The following is an 18,565-nucleotide window of genomic DNA, read 5'->3' as shown; positions in this document are numbered from 1 at the left end:
CCGCCGCCGCCGCCGCCGCCGCCCGCCGGTCCCGGGCCCATGGACGCGGCCTCGCGCGCCCACTCCCACTCCCGCCGCCGCCCCGCCGATCCCCGCGCTCGGTGCCCGCGCCGCCCTCGGCCGCAGCGAAGGGGAACGGAACGCCGGGCGCACTCCAGGACGGCAGGCGCGCGTGAGGGAGCGACAGGCCGGCGCGCGGGGCGTGGCGGTGCGCGGGGCGGGGCCGCTTCCCGGCGCGATCGGCGGCCCGGCGGGCCAATGGCAGCGACGCGTCCTGGCTAACAAAGAAACGCCCTGGCCAATGGGAGCCGGGGGTGGGACAAAAGGCGGCCAGGCGCAAGGTAACTTGTGTAGGCGAAGTAAGGCGGGGCGTGGTGGGGAGTTCAGGCTTGGTGGACGGGCGCGCGGCCGCCGGTCCTGACAGCTGCGTGGGCGGGGCCTGCGGGCGGGGGGGGCGCGGCCTGCGGGAGGGGCGGGGGCCTGAAGGCGGGGCGGGCCTGCAGGCGGAGGCGGAGGCGGGGGCGGAGGCGGGGGCGCGGGCGGGGGCGGGGACGGCGGGCTGGCTCTGCAAACAGTTCCTGCAACCTCGCGGTCCCGCGCCCACGCGGAGACGATTAGTTTGACACCCACTATGCGCCGGCCCGCGTGGCGGTCAGCAAGGCTACATACTGTTCCAAGTACTTGATATGCATGACCTCAGTGAAGGCTCACAGCCTCCCCATCCCCATCCCCATCTTATGAGGGCGGACACTGAGGCGCAGAGAAGTTAAGGAGAGGGACATAGGGTTTTGGGCGGCGGGGGGTGACTTAGAGATGTCAGCCCGGAAGAGCTGTCAGTTCTATTGCAGAAGATTAGTAAGGGCTGACGCGGTGCCAGGTACTGAGCCAGGCATTCCTGTCCCCACTACGCGCTTGAGGAAAATAAGGCTCCGATGTGTGCGTGTGCGGGGTCTACTAGGCGGGCCAACTGTCACTCCAATCGTCCACTGTCCAGCCTCCTGGCCAGAAGACCACTTGGAGAAGACTGTAAAGGGGGCGCAGGCAGAAGGCTCAGCAGCCAAGAGAGGGGGGCTCCTTCGGGAAATTAGGGGCGGCTTCAGAGAGGAGGGGAAATTCAAGCAGAAGGTGAGAGGTCGAGAGGGGCTGGGGTGGAGGTAGCAGAGGAAGGAGCAGGACGGATGAGGCTGAGGGATTCCCGAGGGCCAGGGCACCCCACGCCTCGGGTTCCAAGCTCCGGCGCGCGTAAAGGTCATCCTGCCGGCAGCCAGGAGTCTACCATGGGAGTTTCCAAACGGGGGGTGAGCCAGCTCAGCCCTCACAGAGGAGGGGACACTGAAGCATGTGTTAGTGGCAGCGACAGCAGCTGTTGCTAAGGGAATGGAAGGTTTCAGGAGAAGCAGCAACTGCTTCCAGGGCTGTGTACTTTTCCGTTGAGCATCCGGTGAACAGCCCGGGGAGGTGAGTTTCAAGTCAGTGTAAGAAAATACTTTCCTCCCAAGAGAGCTGAAGAAAGGTGGATCAAACTCCTGTGGTCACCTAAGGGGGAAGGCCAGCTCTTGACCTTGGTTGAGTGCCTTCACCTACCTGCTGCCTCAGTTACCTCATCTACAAAATTGGCATGATTGTGTGCTTATTGTTAGCATTACATGATATAATGCCTATCAAATATTTAGCATAATGTGCCAAAATGTTAATTGGTGAATCCAAGCAAAAGGTGTTTATTGTCCTATCCTTGCAACTTTTCTGTTGGTTTAAATTTTTGCAAAATAAAAAAGTGTGTGTGTGGTGGGGAAGACAGACAATTGCACAGAATACTCAGAAACTGACACCAATGGTGGCCTCTGGGGAGGGAGCTGGGTGGTGAGAGGTGACCTACTTTTAATTTTCACTGTGAGCCCTTTTGTTTCTTTGGATTTGATATTGTGTGCATGTATAACTTGTTTTAAAGTAACTTTTTAAAGTCCTACTTTGGATTTGATATTGTGTGCATGTATAACTTGTTTTAAAATAACTTTTTAAAGTCCTACCCACGCCTCAAGGCCAACTCAAAGGCCCCTTCCCTTAAGAAAATCCTTGGGGGACTTCCCTGCAGGTCCAGTGGTTAAGACTCCGTGCTTCCACTGCAGGGGCCATGGGTTCGATCCCTAGTTGGGGAACTAAGATCCCGCATGCCACATGGGGTGGCCAAAAAAATAAATAATAAAAAGAAAAAAGAAAATGCTTGGCAGGTTCCGCTCAAGTCAGCGGACACATCCAGTGCCTGCCTTGAATGGCAAGGGTCTGCAGCTGGGGAAATAAAGAGGCATTTGATTCGGGCCTGCCTGGGAGGAGCTCACACTTGAGCAAGCGGAGACAAATAAGAACAGAGGGCAGACGGACAAATTCAATCCGGGGTGTTGTGAGGGTCCAGTCAAGGGCACCCAGCTCTGTCTGTGGCTTCAGGGAGGGCTCCTTGGTGGAGGCAGTGCCAGGCTGAGACCTGAGCTGAATAAGAACCAGCCAGGAGAAGGCAGAGGGAAGTCACTCCAGACAGAAGTAGCACAGAGAAGTGAGAGTGAGGGGGAACAGTAAACAGATGGTGCTCGCACAGGTTTAGCTCTCGCTGAACGAATACCTATTACGGTAAATTAAAGCTCACCGTCTTCAGGGAGATGGGTGGTGTTGGTGTTTATTATTATTGTTGTTTTGTCTCCATCTTACAGAAAACACACATGAGGCTCAGGGCGTTTAAAGAGCTTGCCTGTGGTCCCAACATGCACTCTCCAAGTGAGGATTCAAGCCCGCACAGACTGACCCCAGAGCTGCCTGGGCAGTAGGGAACCATTAAGTGAAATCTTTAGATTGAACACTTAAGAAGGGCTATTGGCCTGGAGAATGAAGCAGAGGTGGAGACCAGAAACATGACTGGTTAGGAAACTACTCCCACAGGCCACAGAGCAGCGAAGGTAGAGGCTTGAATTAGGACAGAGTCAGTGGGAGACTTCGGGAAATATTCAGGACGGACGGGTGTACTTAACCCTTCCAAGTGGGGCTCTCCAGACATGACCAGACTGTGGCACTGTCCGAGCAGGGCTGGGTCGTGGTTCCGGCTGCATTTCCGCGCCTGCTTCACCGCCTGGCATGTGGTAGGCACTCACAAAGTGTGAACCAACGAAAACTGACCGTTCTGTCTCGTATTGCTGTCTCTCCCCCACCAGAGTATAAAACCCATGCGAACAGGGTGTCTTCCAGCCTTGGTTTCCGTTTCCGGGATCCTAGAACAGCACTTGGGACAAGGTCAAATACTGCACATGAACACAGAAACATTCATCAGGCTGTACACTTATGATCTGTTCACTGCAGACATCTCTGTGGATAATGTGAAGCTCAAATAGGCAATAAACAGGCAAGCAAGCAAAGCTCTCTCACCTGGGCCCCAAATGCAGGCAAGTCGTGCTCTGCACACCTGACAGCATCCTGTAAGGAGCGGGACTTGTGTGTGCACATGTGTGCGTATCCACTCTTAGACCCAGCTATGGAAGCCCCGTGTGGATACACAGAGGGAACTGCTCTAATCTCGGTCACCGCGGATCAGCCTACTCGGCCCTTGAGCCCCGTGTGAGTGCAATGTGCGCTCTGTGTCTGGCTTTCTCACTCACCTGTGGGTCTGTGCACCCTGTGTCGTCACGTGTGTCAGTGCCTCGTGATTTCTCACCGCTGCCTCAGAGTCCACTGGCTGGGCGGCCCCGCGAACGTCCCCAGTCTGGGCCGTGGTGAGTGAGGCTCGGAGGGGCACCCTTTGGCCTGACTCTGGCCCACGTAAGCACTTACTTCTGTTGGGACCACCCAAGAGGACACAGCTGGGGATTTGGTGAGCCTGTGTTTCACAGAACAGGAAACTCCCGGACAGTCCTCCCATCTGGGGGCTGGCCCTCCTCTCCCCCTCTGCTTCTTAACTTGGTAATAAGATTCACCTGGGGGATCTGTTGCTTCTCCAGCTCACAGGGCCTTCCCTGGAAATGCCGAACCAGGGCCTGTCGGCGCTCTGGAAGCCATGGATTGCCAGGCCTGCCTGATCTTTAGGCGAGTTTTGGAAACAGTGGCGGAGCTGTGGTTCTCCAGTCTTGAGCGATTTAAAAAATACCTACTCTAGGCCCCCATTCCCAGATATTCGGATTTAATCGGCATCTGGAAAAACTCCTCGAGGGAGTTACTGTAGGGGCAGGGGCGCGGCCCACTGGTTCAGGTAGAGTGGGAGGGACAGCCCACGAGGTCGCCAGCCCAGGAGGGCCCAGGAGGTCACACGGCAGCATGAAACCACCCACCGACCCAGCGCCACCGGCCGCTGCTTTATTGCCTCTCTCGGTTGTGCGGGCTGACTGGGCCCCGGCTCCGTCCTGCTGGCCTGGCCTGGGGGTCTAGTGTGAGCCCAGTGAGACGGTGCCCAGGCTCTCCCCACAGCTCAGGGATCCCCAAAGTGCTCCAGGAGGGGGAGGCAGAAGCCAGCAGGGTCTCAAAGTCCCTCCGCCTTCTATGAGTCAGCACCACTGCCCCAGCCCCGGGCACTGCCCCAGGGCCTCAGTCCCGTTTCGTGAGCTTCACCGGGGGCCCCCTTGAGACTGGCTGCCACAAACAGTGTCTACTCATAGGTTATTGTGTGAGGACAAAATATATTAATACACGTGACGTGTCTAGTTTGATATCTGAAACAGTAACTGCTCCGAAACTTTCAGCTTTTATTATGCCTAGAACCTCTATGTCGGGGTTGGTGAGCTTGTATTTTACGCTTTGCAGGCTCCATGGTCTCTGTCACAAGTTAACCCCCTCTTGCTGTTGTCCCGTGGAGGCTTCATAGACAATACATAAGCACGTGGGTGAGGCTGTGTTCCAATAAAACTTTATTTACAATAACAAGGGGGGGGCCAGGTCGGCCCTCTTCCTTGGGTCCCCTCTTTTCCTCTTGGTCGGGCCTCACTGTCCTGGCCAGTCTCTCAGGAAGGTGGGTCTCCCTGGCCCTGGTCTAGCCCCTGTCAGCCATCACGTCGGCTCTCGGGGTTCCATGGTCACGGAGTGCTGTCAGTGTGCTCTATGCTGGATGCTAGGTTCCATCACATATAATCTCACTAAACCCAACTACCACCATTGGAAGGCAGTTCTGGCAGTGCCAAGTGGTGCCTGATGGGTGTCACTGTTAACCTCCCATCCTCCAGCAGTCCCCCAAAGCCACCCCAAATGGTCCAAATGCAGCTTACTAGCCCCTCCCTGACTGCCGCCTGGGATTAGTATTACTCCCAGCTTACAGGTGAGGAAACTGAGGCCCAGGAAGGTCGAGGACATCATTCAAGGTCGTACAACCAGTAAGTGGTGAGGCCTAATTCAGACGTGGGCAGCATATCCATAACCACTGCCCTACCCGACCCCGGCCAAGGGTGCTGTGGGCAGGTGGGCCCCGCCCTTCCCCGGGGCTCAGGTGCAGCTGCCCTGGAAGGAGATCAGAGGATCATGGAGGCCCCTTCCAGCTCTGACTCCTGCAGACACCGAATGACAATAGTCCTCAGAAATGCACTTGAAGAGAATGACAGGCACTGGACACACAAAGTCTAGCAGGAGGGCAATTTCGCCATTCTATTAAAATTTTAAGCATGCACACCCTTTGACCTAGTGATTCCCTCTAGAAAGATAGGTGTGGAGTTGCTCACGTGCACAAAGGTATGTTACACACAAGGATGCTCAGGGCGTCACTGTTCTCAAGAGCAGAACCGTGGAGACATGCCAGCTGGCCACCACCGGAGGATCCGATAAATAAATGATGGTTCTTTGATACAGGGGAGCACCGCGAAGCTAGTAAAGAATGAGAGGGTTGAAGCGGCCAGCCGTCTGCAACGTAAGGTGAAGTTTAAAAGCTGGTAGGAAAATGGTGTGTGTCTTGGTAGCTCCCTCCTGTCTTAAGTAGATACAGAGACAACATACACAGTATTTGCACAGAGAAGTTCTAGAGGCGCAGACACCAAACTGTTGAAATTAACCCTGGGAGGGACAAGAACGTGGACTCTCAGCTAAGCTACTGATTTATATCACGTGTGTAAACTTTTTTAAACAAACTTTTGCGTTTTATAGAGAGTCATGTGACGAAGGTTGGTGTCCCCACCCCCAGCTTCAACAGTCCAGCTCCGGAAGAGCCTCCTTTCAGGCACCCTCCTCCCCTCCCCTCCCCTCCCCTCCCATATTACATTAGAGCAGACCCCAAACTCATACCATTCTTCTGTAAGTACTTCAACGTGTGCAAAGATCATACACAGGCATACCTTGGAGATATGGTGGGTCTGGTTCCAGACCACTCCCATAAAATGAATATTGCAATAAAGCACGTTGCACGACAACGACAACAAAAATACCTCAACGTGTGTCTCTAAAAGATAAGGACTATTTCTTTTTAAGAATTTTTGTTTTAACATTTATTTATTTATTTGGTTGCGCTGGGTCTTAGTTGCAGCACGCGGGCTCCTTAGTTGAGGCATGAGAGCTCCCAGCTGCGGCATGCATGTGGGATCTAGTTCCCCGACCAGGGATCGAACCTGGGTCCCCTGCATTGGGAGCATGGAGCCTTAACCACTGGACCACCAGGCAAGTCCCAAGGACTATTTTTTTAGAGCAGCCACAAACCATGATCACGCCTAAAAAAATAATAATTCTTTAATATCTTATGTTCGGTAACTTCCAGTTATCTCAAAAACGTGAGTTATTTTCATAATAATAATAAAGGTTGAAAAAGAAAAGAAAGCCAATCCAGGGGACAGACAGACTGGTACAACTCTCCTGCAGGTTTGTTTAGTGACACTTATCAAAAGCCTTAAAAATATGCTTATCTTTGACCCTGCAATCCCAACCCATGAATTTGTTCTAGGAAAACAAGATGAAAGAGAGAGGCGGACACTGTTGCCGGGTGTGCCGCGCGCCTGCCACAGAGAGGCTGCTTGGAAAATATTTGTTGAATGTGAGGTTGAGCTCCAGTGTTGTTCTTTGCTGCTTTGTTTGTAAAAGGAAAAACCAAAAGCAACAGAAGAAGTGTAAGACATTAGGGTCCCAGCTCAACAAACGACGACAGATCCATACAATGGAGTGTTGTCCCTGTCATTTGAAACCAGGTCGTGGTAACGCACAATACTCCCCCTTCCCTCGAGCGTGGCTTGACTTCACGATTGACATCCAGAGCACGGGGCAGGAATGCAGACAACAGTAGTTTACGGTGGAGAAGCCCAGCAGATGCTCCGCCCCTGGACACCAGCAGTGATAAATCATGTGGACGTCAGGTACCCGGATGGGATGCACTGAGAAGGGTCTCCCCCACAAAACCGTTACCGCAGTCTCATCGTGAGAAAAACATCAGACAAACCCAGTGGACCCACATTCTACAAGATGCCTGAGCGGTGCCCTTCAAAATTGTCAAGGTCACAAAACAGGAGGAAAGGTAACAGCTTGGCCTGAATGCCGTATGGGGTCCTGGACAGGGTCTTGGAACAGGAAAAGGACAGTCGTGGAAGAACTTGCAAAATCCTAATAAAGCCCCTAGTTTAGTTAACGATAATTTACTAATGTTGGGACTTCCCTGGTGGTCCAGTGGTTAAGAATCTACCTCCCACTGCCAGGGACATGGGTTCGACCCCTGGTTGGGGACCTAAGATCCCACATGCTGCAGGGCAACTAAGCCCGTGCACTCTAGAGCCAGCATGCCACAACTAGAGAGCCCGCGTGCCACAACGAAGAGCCCATGTACCGCAACTAAGACCCAACACAGCCAAATAAATAAGTAAATATTTTTTTAAATAATAATAATTCACTGATGTTAATTTTTTAGTTTCGGCACATGTGCCATGGTTAAGTAAGACATTCACATTCAGGGAAGCTGGGTAAAGCGTGGACAGGAGCCCTTTGTGCTCTCTTTGCTGCAAATCTAAATTGTTCCAAAATGTAGTAGTATTTTAAAGAGCCAGAAGGTAGGTATTTCCTTTTTTTTTTCTTTTTTTTTATGGCCCTACCCCTCGGCTTCCAGGACAGTTTCCCAACCAGGGATCAAACCCAGGCCCGGGCGGTGAAAGCTCGGAGTCCTAACCACTGGACAGCCGGGGAATTCCTGAAGGTAGATATTTTTTAGCATAAGAATGTACACATGATATATTAAAGGGGAAATCTGTGTCTGGTCTCATACAGTTTTTGCTGAATGAGCCCATTTTTGTAAAAATATCACTGACAAGGTGTGTGCATATACATGAATGGATGTACACGCACACACACGCAGGAGAATAAGGTCTGGGTGCACAGACTCCCAATGCTGCAGCCCCAGGGCAAGGGGGAGAGGTGGGCTGGTGCCCACCGTCATTCTGAAATGTCCTACAGGACCTGGAACCAGTCCCGACGGATCTTCTCATTCTCCAAAAGAAATCGAAATCCAGGCTGCTACCCAAATTTCTAGGACCCACTCGGCCGTGGGGAGAAGGCCTCCAGGGTCACACAGCCAAGGAGAAGAGGGCTTGGGTGCCAAGAGGCAGGCAACCCGGGCGTCAGCGGGGCCGCCCCACCTTGGCCCCCTCTGCTCCTGGGCCTGGAGGACTGCCAGCTCCCCGGGGTGGGGGCTGGGGGGCTGCCACTCTCCCAGCCTCGGCCCTGCACGCGGCCAGGCTGGGACGGAGGTCTGCTCGGGGCCCACGTGGCCGGTGCTGACCCTCTGTTGGGCAGGTCACTGTGCATGTGTGTGCACATGCGTGTGAGTGATGGATCCGGCATCCCCTCGGGTGTCCGTGTCTGTGCACGTCTGGGTGGGTCTGGCCGTCTTTCAGAGTGTACACAGGCATGGCCATGCTATGTACCTACATGAGTATTGGCGCGTTCATCCGTGGGTCCACAACCGTGAGTGTGAGGGTGCATCGTGCAGATGCGCGCATCTGTGTCTCTGTTGTATGCGTGTGAGATGATCCTCTGTGTTTATGTGTCTGTGGGCAGGTGCCCTGGCTGGCTGACCCCAATGCCTACATACCTGTGTTTCTGTGGGACTGCCTGTGTGTTTATACCATGTGTGTACACGTGCGCACATGTATGTGTGTGTGTGTGTCTGCTGTGTTCAGTTGTGTTTGCTTGTATGTCTATTGTATGTATGGGCATCTCGGGTGTGTCTGTGCCTCTGTGTGAGTGTACGTTAGTGTCTGTAACTGTGTGCGTGTCCACTGAGTGTACATATGTGTGCATGTATGTGGGAGGGTTGGATACTGGAGGTCAGGGGTCAGGGTTTGGGGGTTAGAGGTCGCAATCATGACCAGCTTCTCAATTCCCTGGTTCCTGCAAGTCCCCGTGAGAAGCACGTAGGTCCAAGCACCCCCTCCAGCTCCGAGCCCGAGGCATAGGGTGAGAAGGCCAAGGGTGGGCCAGCAGCAGAGTCCAGGCTGGGAGGCCCCAGAGTACGCTCCTTTGCGTCCCCTCCACACATTGCAGCCACCAGCCTGCCTTGGCATGGCTCCTGGGGGGCCCTTGCCTTTGGCCTTCGAAGAGTCTTTGATCCAAGACACAGCCCCCACAGCCCACCAAGGTACTGCCTGAAGGCCATTTGTTTACAGGTGAGCTGGGGGGGCTGGGGGAGGGTTGGGGGATTGAGGCGATGGGTGAATGGGGGGGTCAGCTGGGGTGAGTAACAGACGCAGGAAGCCTCACAGCCTTAGGCCAGAGGGACCCTTGGAGACCCTCTGGTCCAGTCCCCTGTTTTACAGATTAGGACACTGAGCCCAGAGAGGGCAAGATCCTGACCTGAGGTCACACAGCAATTCCCCAGCAGAACTGGCATTCCCTTCAGAGAGCTGGGTAGCACCAGGGTTCACAGCCCACAGGAGTCATTCATTCATTCAACAAACATGTACTGAGCACCTACTGTAGCCAGGCCCTGGGGATACAGGCATGGACCAGACAGACACAACCCTTGCCCTCATGGAGCTTATACTCTAGTCACAGAGACAGATCATAAGCATAGCAAAGGTTCACTTGATCCCCAAGCTCCCTTCTCTCCTCTCAGTTACTGGGCACTCACTTGAACACCCTCACTAGTACCGTCCACCTGTTTCCCCTCCCCCACAGGCTGACTGAAAGCCCTCCAGTCCCTGTACGGAGCGCTCAGACCGGTTCCCCAGCCTCCCCTCGCTGCCCTGGGTCCAGTTGCTCTTCCAGAGTTTGGCTCCTCTCACTGCGTCCGAGGCTGATACAACAGGCCCATCTGCTTGTCTTGGATTCATGGGCAGATGCTTTAGGTCACCGGGTGTTCCATTCACTTCCCCACCACGATGGTCACCTTGGAGCCCGTGAGGAGGTGGCCGCAGGGGCCAGCTTGCTCTGGGTCCAGGGGGCCTAGAAGAGAGGCTGAGCTTTCACGTCGAGGGGAGAGGCTTTGGTTCCATCTTAGGAAGAATGTCCTCTCTAAAAAAAGCGGATGGCATAGCCGTACATCACTAGTGGAGGGGCCCCCAAGGCCCTAAGAACGGGACAGGTAAGCCCTGTCCTCAGCGGTGGGTAGAGGCCTGCTGTCTGCCCCCCCCAAACACCCGACACTCCCTCCCCCAGGACCTCTGCCCCACCCCTCTCTCTGCCTGGAACGTGCTCCCGGGGCCCTTCTCACCCTCATGGGTCGGCACCTCACTCTGAAATCTCATGCCTCCCGTGCCAGACGGTCTGCTCTGTGCGGACGGAGCTGTTGTGCAACTTGCTTCCTTCTGTACAACACCCCCTCCCCAAGTTTCCTTCTAAAACTGCCTGGGCCGTGGGAGAGGCTCGGAGGCTCCTGGAGTGACCGGATGGCCCAGGGGAGCAGGGCACGCTGTCACCACCCCCAACGGCCTGAAGGGAGGGGTCCTGGCTCTGAGGGAGCGGGAGGGGTGGGAGGTCACTGGCCCAGGTGCCTAGGGTGTGCAGCGGGCCTGGCCTGGAGGGGCCCGGCTGGTCCCAGAGCCAGCAGCTGGTGAGGCTGAGGGCACACCTCCCACATGACAGCTCTCCCCTCAGCCTCAGGCCTCCGCTTCCTGCCCTGCCCAACCTCGGGGCTGACCTCAGGTGTGGCCTCTCCAGGGGACTGGCCTGCGGTTCAGGATGGGGAGCCTGAAGCTCAGAGTCACGCAGTCAAGGAAAGAGGCACAGCTGGGAGTCGTACCCGCGGTGGCCTCAGCTGGGCCACCTGGCAGCCCGAGCCCTGGGCATGCGTGTGGCTCCCTGGGTCACGGGGCTGCAGACCTGCCCCCTGCGTGCGCTTGGCTGCGCCCCAGGCTTACATCAGCGGGGTGGACTGTGGACGGGGCAGCCTCTCCGAAGAATGCGGCTCATTGTGAGCCACCTCCCAGGATTCCTTCCTGACCCCACCCGGAGGTGAAGGTGGAGGCCGTCGGACCATCCAGGCCGAGAGGGCAGCCGGGGAGGTGCTGGGGGAAGGCCCCCCCAACCAAGACTGTCTGGGCAGCTCCAGGAATAAAGATCATTATCTGATCTTTCCACCACACGCTGAGACTTTATAATGAGAGTAAAAAACAATCCGTGGGGCTTCCTTGGTGGCGCAGCGGTTAAGAATCCGCCTGTCAATGCAGGGGACGCGGGTTCGAGCCCTGGTCCAGGAAGATCCCACATGCCGCGGAGCAACTAAGCCCGTGGGCCACAGCTACTGAGCCCACGTGCCACAACTACTGAGCCCGTGTGCCACAACTACTGAAGCCCGCGTGCCTAGAGCCCGTGCTCCGCAACAAGAGAGGCCACTGCAATGAGAAGCCCACGCACCGGAACGAAGAGTAGCCCCCGCTTGCCGCAACCAGAGAAAGCCCGCGCGCAGCAACGGAGACTAAATGACAAAGACCCAACGCAGCCAAAAATAAAATACTAAATAAATTTATTTAAAAAAATAAAAATAATAAATAAATAAATAATAACCCGTGTTATAAAATCATGTGTGTGGGCTTCCCTGGTGGCGCAGTGGTTGAGAGTCCGCCTGCCGATGCAGGGGACACGGGTTCCTGTCCAGGTCTGGGAAGATCCCACATGCCGCGGAGCGGCTGGGCCCGTGAACCATGGCCACTGAGCCTGCGCGTCCGGAGCCTGTGTTCCGCAACGGGAGAGGCCGCAACAGTGAGAGGCCCGTGTACCGCAAAAAAATAAATAATTAATTAATTAAATAAAATCATGTGTGTAACACTTCCCCAACGCAGGCATGTTCTAGCCCTTCTGACACCCCTGAGGAGGACGTGCTGTCATCATGCCCCTTCTGCAGACGGGGAAGTGGAGGCCTGGGACGCCTGCCCCCTTTCGCAGAGCTAGTGCACAGGGAGCCGGGACTCACAGCCAGCACAGCCCCTAGCAGACAGCTCTCGGCATCACGGTGAGCCCAGATCCTGCCCAGACGGAGCACATGGTGGCCCCAGAGAACACGGGGCTTGAGTCCCAGCACTGTCCTGCTCTTGCTGTGACCCCGTAGGTGTCACTTCCTCACCTGCAAAGGGAGGGGTCAGGATAAATGCTGGTGAACCAACAGCAAGGACAGAGCTCAAAGAAGACGCTGGGTCCCCATCTGGGTGCCACGCGCGTGTGAGCTACACACCAGATCTATGCGCTTTACGGTGTGGAAGTTACGAGATTTTAAAATGAGTAACTCTGAAAAAAGCAGCACAGGCTCTGGAGCCTGGCTTCAATCTTGCTGCTCCTTTGAGCAGCGGCCTTGGGGAGGCACCACCCCTGCCAGGCTGGGTCCCCACCTCTGGGGGGAGGGGTGAGCCCACTCCTGGACAATAGGGTCCCGCAGGGAGGGTCGGGAGTAAAGCACTGAGCAGGGGGCCTGGCCTGGAGAGCGGTCCAGTGACTGACTGTCATCAATGAGGGAAGATTTATACCATGAGCCATGAGACGCTTATTCCACACGTGTTCACTCGGCAATCCGCGGGCGGACGCTGGGCTCGGCTGGGCTGGGCTGGACGGAGAAGATGCTGCCGACTTGGCCTCTTGCCAGGGGCCAACAGCCTTCCTCTGTCAGGACGTGACTTCCCCAAGTTGCACAGTTCGTGAGGGCCTCGACCAGGACCCCGGGCCGGTTCCTCCGGGTGTCCCAGCCCTCAATCCTCCTGGACTCTGTGTCAATAACCACGTGCCGGAAAGGATGATAATGTCTCCTTACTTGGAGACGGGGTCTTTACAGGGCTCATGAGGTTAAAACGAGGTCATTAAGGTGGCGCCCTAATCCAACATAACAGGTGCCCTTTTAAAAAGGGGAAATTTGGACACAGAGACAGACACGCGTCAGAGAAGACGGCCGTCTGCAGTCCCGGGGAGGCTCCTCCCGTCACAGCCACAGCAGGACCAGCCCTGCGACACCTGGATGGGCTCCGGCCTCCAGACGGGGGACAGGAGGTTGCGGTGTTGAAGCCACGCAGCGTGTGGGGCTTTGTTACAGCAGCCCCAGCAAACTAACACGTGTCTTCACTGAGGTATAAGTCACACGTGACAGAATTCACTCCTCTAATTCTGTTCACAGATTTGCGCACCTCTCACCCTGATCGAAATTTACAGCATTTTCTTCACCCCAAAAGGAAAGCCTGGACCCATTAAGCGGTCATTGCTCAGACTCTCCACACCCCCCACGCCCAGACGCTGCTCATGTGCTTTCTGTCTCGATGGATTTGCCTATGCCAGACATTCGCACATGTGGAATCACGTGCTGTGTGGCCTTCTGTGACTGGCTTCTTTCACTTAGTATAATGTGTTCAACGTTCATCCACGTTGTAGCATGTGTCAGTGCTTCCTTTCTTTTTAAGGCTGAATGATTTTCCGTTATATGGATGGAATACATTTTGCTTATCAACTCATCTCTGATGTGTAGTCTAATTTAGTTTTGGAGAGAAGACCATTTGTTAAGTCCAAGGGGTGAGAACGTCGATGTTTGTTATGGATGTCTGAAAGGTTTCATAATTTTTTTAGTGCTAATCAATATATTTTTAAAATATAGGGCTTCCCCTGTCACATAAAGACACATACTGTATGATCCCACTCACATGCGGTTCCTAGAGGAGCCCAACCCAGAGAGACAGAAAGCAGAATGGTGGGTGCCAGGGGCTGGGGAGGAGTGGTGACGGGGGAGTTGTAATGGGTGCAGAGTTCCAGTTTCAGAGGAGGAAAAAGTTCTGGAGGTGGATGGGGCTGACGGTTGCACGATGATGTGGACGTGTTTATTAAGGCCACTGAACTGTACACTTAAAAGTGGCTAAGAAAAAATAAAAAATAATAAAAATGGCTAAGATGGTAAATTTTATATTGTGTATATTTCACCACAATAAAAAAAATGAGAAAAGATATATATATATAGGACTTCCCTGGTGGTGCAGTGGATAAGAACCTGCCTGCCAATTCAGGGGACACAGGGTCGACCCCTGGTCCGGGAAGATCCCACATACCTCGGAGCAACCAAGCCCATGCGCCACAACTACTGAGCCTGCGCTCTAGAGTCCACGGGCCGCAACGACTGCAGCCCGCGTACCTAGAGCCCGTGCTCCACAACAAGAGAAGCCACTGCAATGAGAAGCCCGCACACTGCAACGAAGAGTAGCCCCCGCTTGCCGCAACTAGAGAAAGCCCGCGTGCAGCAACGAAGACCCAACACAGGCAAAAATAAACAAAATAAAAAATTTTTAAATTTTTTTGAAAATTAAAAAAAATAAAAACTATTTAATATATATATATATATACATATATATATATATATATATATATATACTGGGGACTTCCCTGGTGGCTCAGTGGGTAAGACTCCGCGCTCCCAATGCAGGGGGCCTGGGTTCGATCCTTGGTCAGGGAACTAGATCCCACGTGCGTGCCGCAACTAAGAGTTCGCCTGCCACAACTAAGGAGCCCACCTGCCACAACTAAGACGCAGTGCAACCAATTAAATAAATAATTTATATATATATATATATATATATATATATATATATATAGAAAGAGACAGAGAATGAGTCTCCGGGCACTGAAGGGAGATAATGGTTGCTGACATACTAAAGAACAGATGGGTCTAACACTAAGGAAAAAGAAAAAGGATTCCTGAACGTCTCTCCCAAGTTCCTGCTTTCCTCCTGACCCCAGTGTCACAGCGACAGGGATGCTACTTAACAGCCCCGCCGTGAGCCCCACCTGCCAGGTCTTTGGCTGCCTTCCCAGCAGGCCCAGACCAGGGGCAGCCCTCAGAGGAAGTGTGGATATTTTCTGAGCGTGGTGGGATTGGACCGTGTGGGAAGGGGCCCACCAGGCTCCCATGGCCCTGCCTGGGTCCCCAGCCACTGCAGCCTCCCCCTCCGCCACCAGAGGCCATTCCAGCCAGACCCTGGTGACCTGCCTCACCCGCCGATGGGGAGTTCACCCTCTTGCAAGGGGGTCATCCCACTGCCAAGCACCGTTGGGTGCGCCCCATGGAAAAGGGCTCGGGGGTCAAACGGGCTTGGGGGCCACGTGCAACTTATGGCGTCACCAGCGTTTACTGAGCACCAAGCGTGTGCCCGGCCCCGGCTCCGGCTTCGGCCCCCTGCTCCCAGCAGCTCTGAGAGGAGGACCACAGTGACGCCCTTTGAAAGACGGTGCTCAGTGGGGCAAAGGTGGCTGAGGTCCCACGGGGGGCGGGGGCACTCAGGGCTTCCGTTTACCCCACACCCATACTTCATGGCACCAGAAGCCGACGGAAGGCCCCGGGACACCCCCCTAACTCATCTGGGGTCCCCGCTCCCCTAACCCATGGGAGCACCCTTCAGGGCCCTCCTTGGGCAAGGCAGCCCTGGGCCTGGACCAGCTCCATCTGTCAGGCTTGCTTGTTTGCAGCAGCTTTTTCTGGGTGTTCGCAGCCAGGCGTCGGAGCAAAGCGGCCGGTTTCCTTGAGCCCGTTTCGATTCCCTCCTGCTTGCATTTCACAGTAGGGAAACCTACATTTTTCACCCAAGGTGATGCCTTATCTGGCAAGAACTGTGCCTCGAGGGTGGAATTTTAGGCACGGAGTCTGAACTGCATCCCTAGGCCTAGGGGAGAGGCCGGGCTGGAGGTGGTAGGGAGGGAAGTGGTCCTGCACCGTGCCCCCCACCCGCCAGATGGGATGAGCCCAGAAACGACGCCAGCGGGTCCCATCCTCCAGGGAGAAGGTACAATAGCGCTGCTCAGGAGCGAGCTTCAGACGGACCCAGCTGGGGGTGGGCCCAGGGCAGCCACGCCTCCCCTCCTACACCACTTGGCATTCTTTCCGGGAAACCTTGCAAAATAAGACTGTGGCCGCCCTCTGTGGCCGGCGCGTCGCGGCATCGCTGAAATGCCGGGAGGGTGGTGCCCTGGCGGCCCGGAGCCCAGGCCGCTGCCCCCCACCTCCGGGGCCCCGACAGCGCAGCTGAGCGGCCAGGCCCCTCCTCCCACCCACAGCCTCATCAGCCTGGCCTTTCTCAGGATCGGGGGACAAAGGGCGTGGGCGGTCCCGGGACTCCAAGGGATTCTGGGAATGCATCCCAGCCTCCCAGACCCCTCATCCACCCCTCACTGCAGGGGAAACTGAGGCCTGGAGGGGACAGGAGCTTCCTTAGTGAAAGAGACCCTTGCTCTCGGCCTTCTCCCTGGGGTAGGACGCACCAGCCCCGGGGGGCCACGACAGGGGTCCCAGCCCCACGGAAGCTCAGCTGCCGGGGCAGAGGCCAGTGCAGACGGGGCCTCTGTGGGAGGCACCCCGCGGGGCTGACGGGCGAGGGGCCAGGAGCCACTGGCCGGGCTTCAGCCCCTGCTTGCTGGAAGGATCTCTAAGGATCCTCTCATTCCAGTTGGGAGCCTGGAGGCCGAAGGGGTCAGGAAGCCCCATACAAGAGAGTACCGGGAGGAGATGAGGTCAGACCCAAGGTCCTGTCACCTGGCCTCGTGAGTGGGGTCGGACCTTGATCAGCAGAGGAGGGCGCCTCCGAGGGCACTCCTTTATCTGCTGGTCGGCTCCGCGGCCCGGCCGGTCCCCTGTCCTTGCGTGTTCTTGCTTCCTGGCCAGCACGGACAGCACACTGAACAAGCCAAGCCATGAGAACACGGAACACGGCAGGGCAGGGCTGCAGGCCGGGGCTCGTGTGGGTAAACCCCTCCCTCCTTCGTCCCCCTCCTTGGGGACACAGATGCCCTGGCCACATGAGGCCCGCATCAAGACGTTGGGGGGAGGCAGAGAACAGCCTGGCATCAGGGGGCTGCAGGGGGCTGCTGGGGGAACCGGGGAAATTCCCTCCTGTCTCCAAGCCTCAGTTTCCTCGACTGTGAAGTGGGCAGAGGGCAGCTGTGTGAGGCCTGTTCATGCCCACACCCCTCCCAGGGCCTGCGTCTCAAGAACAGTCACAGCCTGGCTCCCCATCCGCTTCCGCTCACAGCACACCCAGAAGCACTCCTGGTGGGCCCCCAGGCTCCACCTGCACCCCCCCACTCCCCGCTCCCCCCACCCCCCCGCCTCACTTCTCTCCCCTCCGGCCTCCCTTTGGGCTCTCAAAATGCCTGCTCTTTGCTGCCTCAGGGCCTTGGCACTCGCCTCCGCTGGGCCCAAGCTAGTCTTTGCGGGCCGCCCTCTTTGAGCCACCTTCCCACCTGCCCCCACACCTGCCCCTCTGTCCTCGGCCCTCGAAGCTGCCCACTCATTCCCTGCCCAGCACTGGGGGCTTTGGGAACGGGACACACGATCCAGGATGGGCTCCCCTAGGAGGCCAGAAACCCCATGACATCCCGCTACGCATCACTGTGCCCTCATCCCCAGCCTGGCGTCCAGCGCACTGGATGTGTTCAGTGCCCACCAGCAAACTCTAGAGTCCATTCCGGGCTTGTAGAAGAACTAGACCGTCCCAGGGTATGGCCCCCAGGCAGATCTGGAGGGGGGCTCTGTCCAGGGAGGGGCCCAGCAGTGGAAATGCCTCTGTGGGCCTTGTCTGATGCCACTGCCCCTGAGTGGGAGGACCGAGGTCCCAGGGGCCTTGCACCCAGCCAGACAGGTTCCAGCCGGTTTGGCAGGATTGCTGCAGACAGAACTCAGCCCTGCAGAGCGGCCGCCCGACTCCTGTGGCCAGCTCACCTGGGGAAAGGCCTCAGTCCCCCAGGGCCCCACCCCCCACCCCCGCCGCCTTCTCTGCAGGAGCCCCAGCCCAACACCACCCACCAGGTGCCTCCTACCAGGGCTGGGGGCCAGCAACGAGCAAGAAGGGGCTGATTCCGATTCTGCGGAATTTACAGGTCAGGAGTATCGGATTACACCTCGTGGCTCGGGCGGGTAGGGGGAGAACCAGGGCTCCTGCGCGAGCTCCTTTGGCTCTGCGGTCCCCTAGCCTGAGACAGGTTCTGAGGGCGGGTGGCTTGGGTGGAGGGGATCCGGAAAACTGTAGGTGAGTAGAAGGGAAGGGAAGGAGCCCCGGTGGGCTCCCCCGCCTGCAGGAGCCCCCAGTCACCAGCCCACTGGCCATCAGGATACTGACCCGCCCACTCCCACCAGGCCTTGGCTGCTGGCCGCCCCACGCTGGGGCTGATGGGTGAGTTCTGCACTTCCCCAGGGGAGGGG

This window comes from Monodon monoceros, unplaced genomic scaffold, assembly GCF_005190385.1.
Source record: "Monodon monoceros isolate NGI ecotype Baffin Bay Population unplaced genomic scaffold, NGI_Narwhal_1 Super_Scaffold_9, whole genome shotgun sequence".
Taxonomy (NCBI): domain Eukaryota; kingdom Metazoa; phylum Chordata; class Mammalia; order Artiodactyla; family Monodontidae; genus Monodon; species Monodon monoceros.
Note: the sequence above shows the minus strand (reverse complement) of the source record.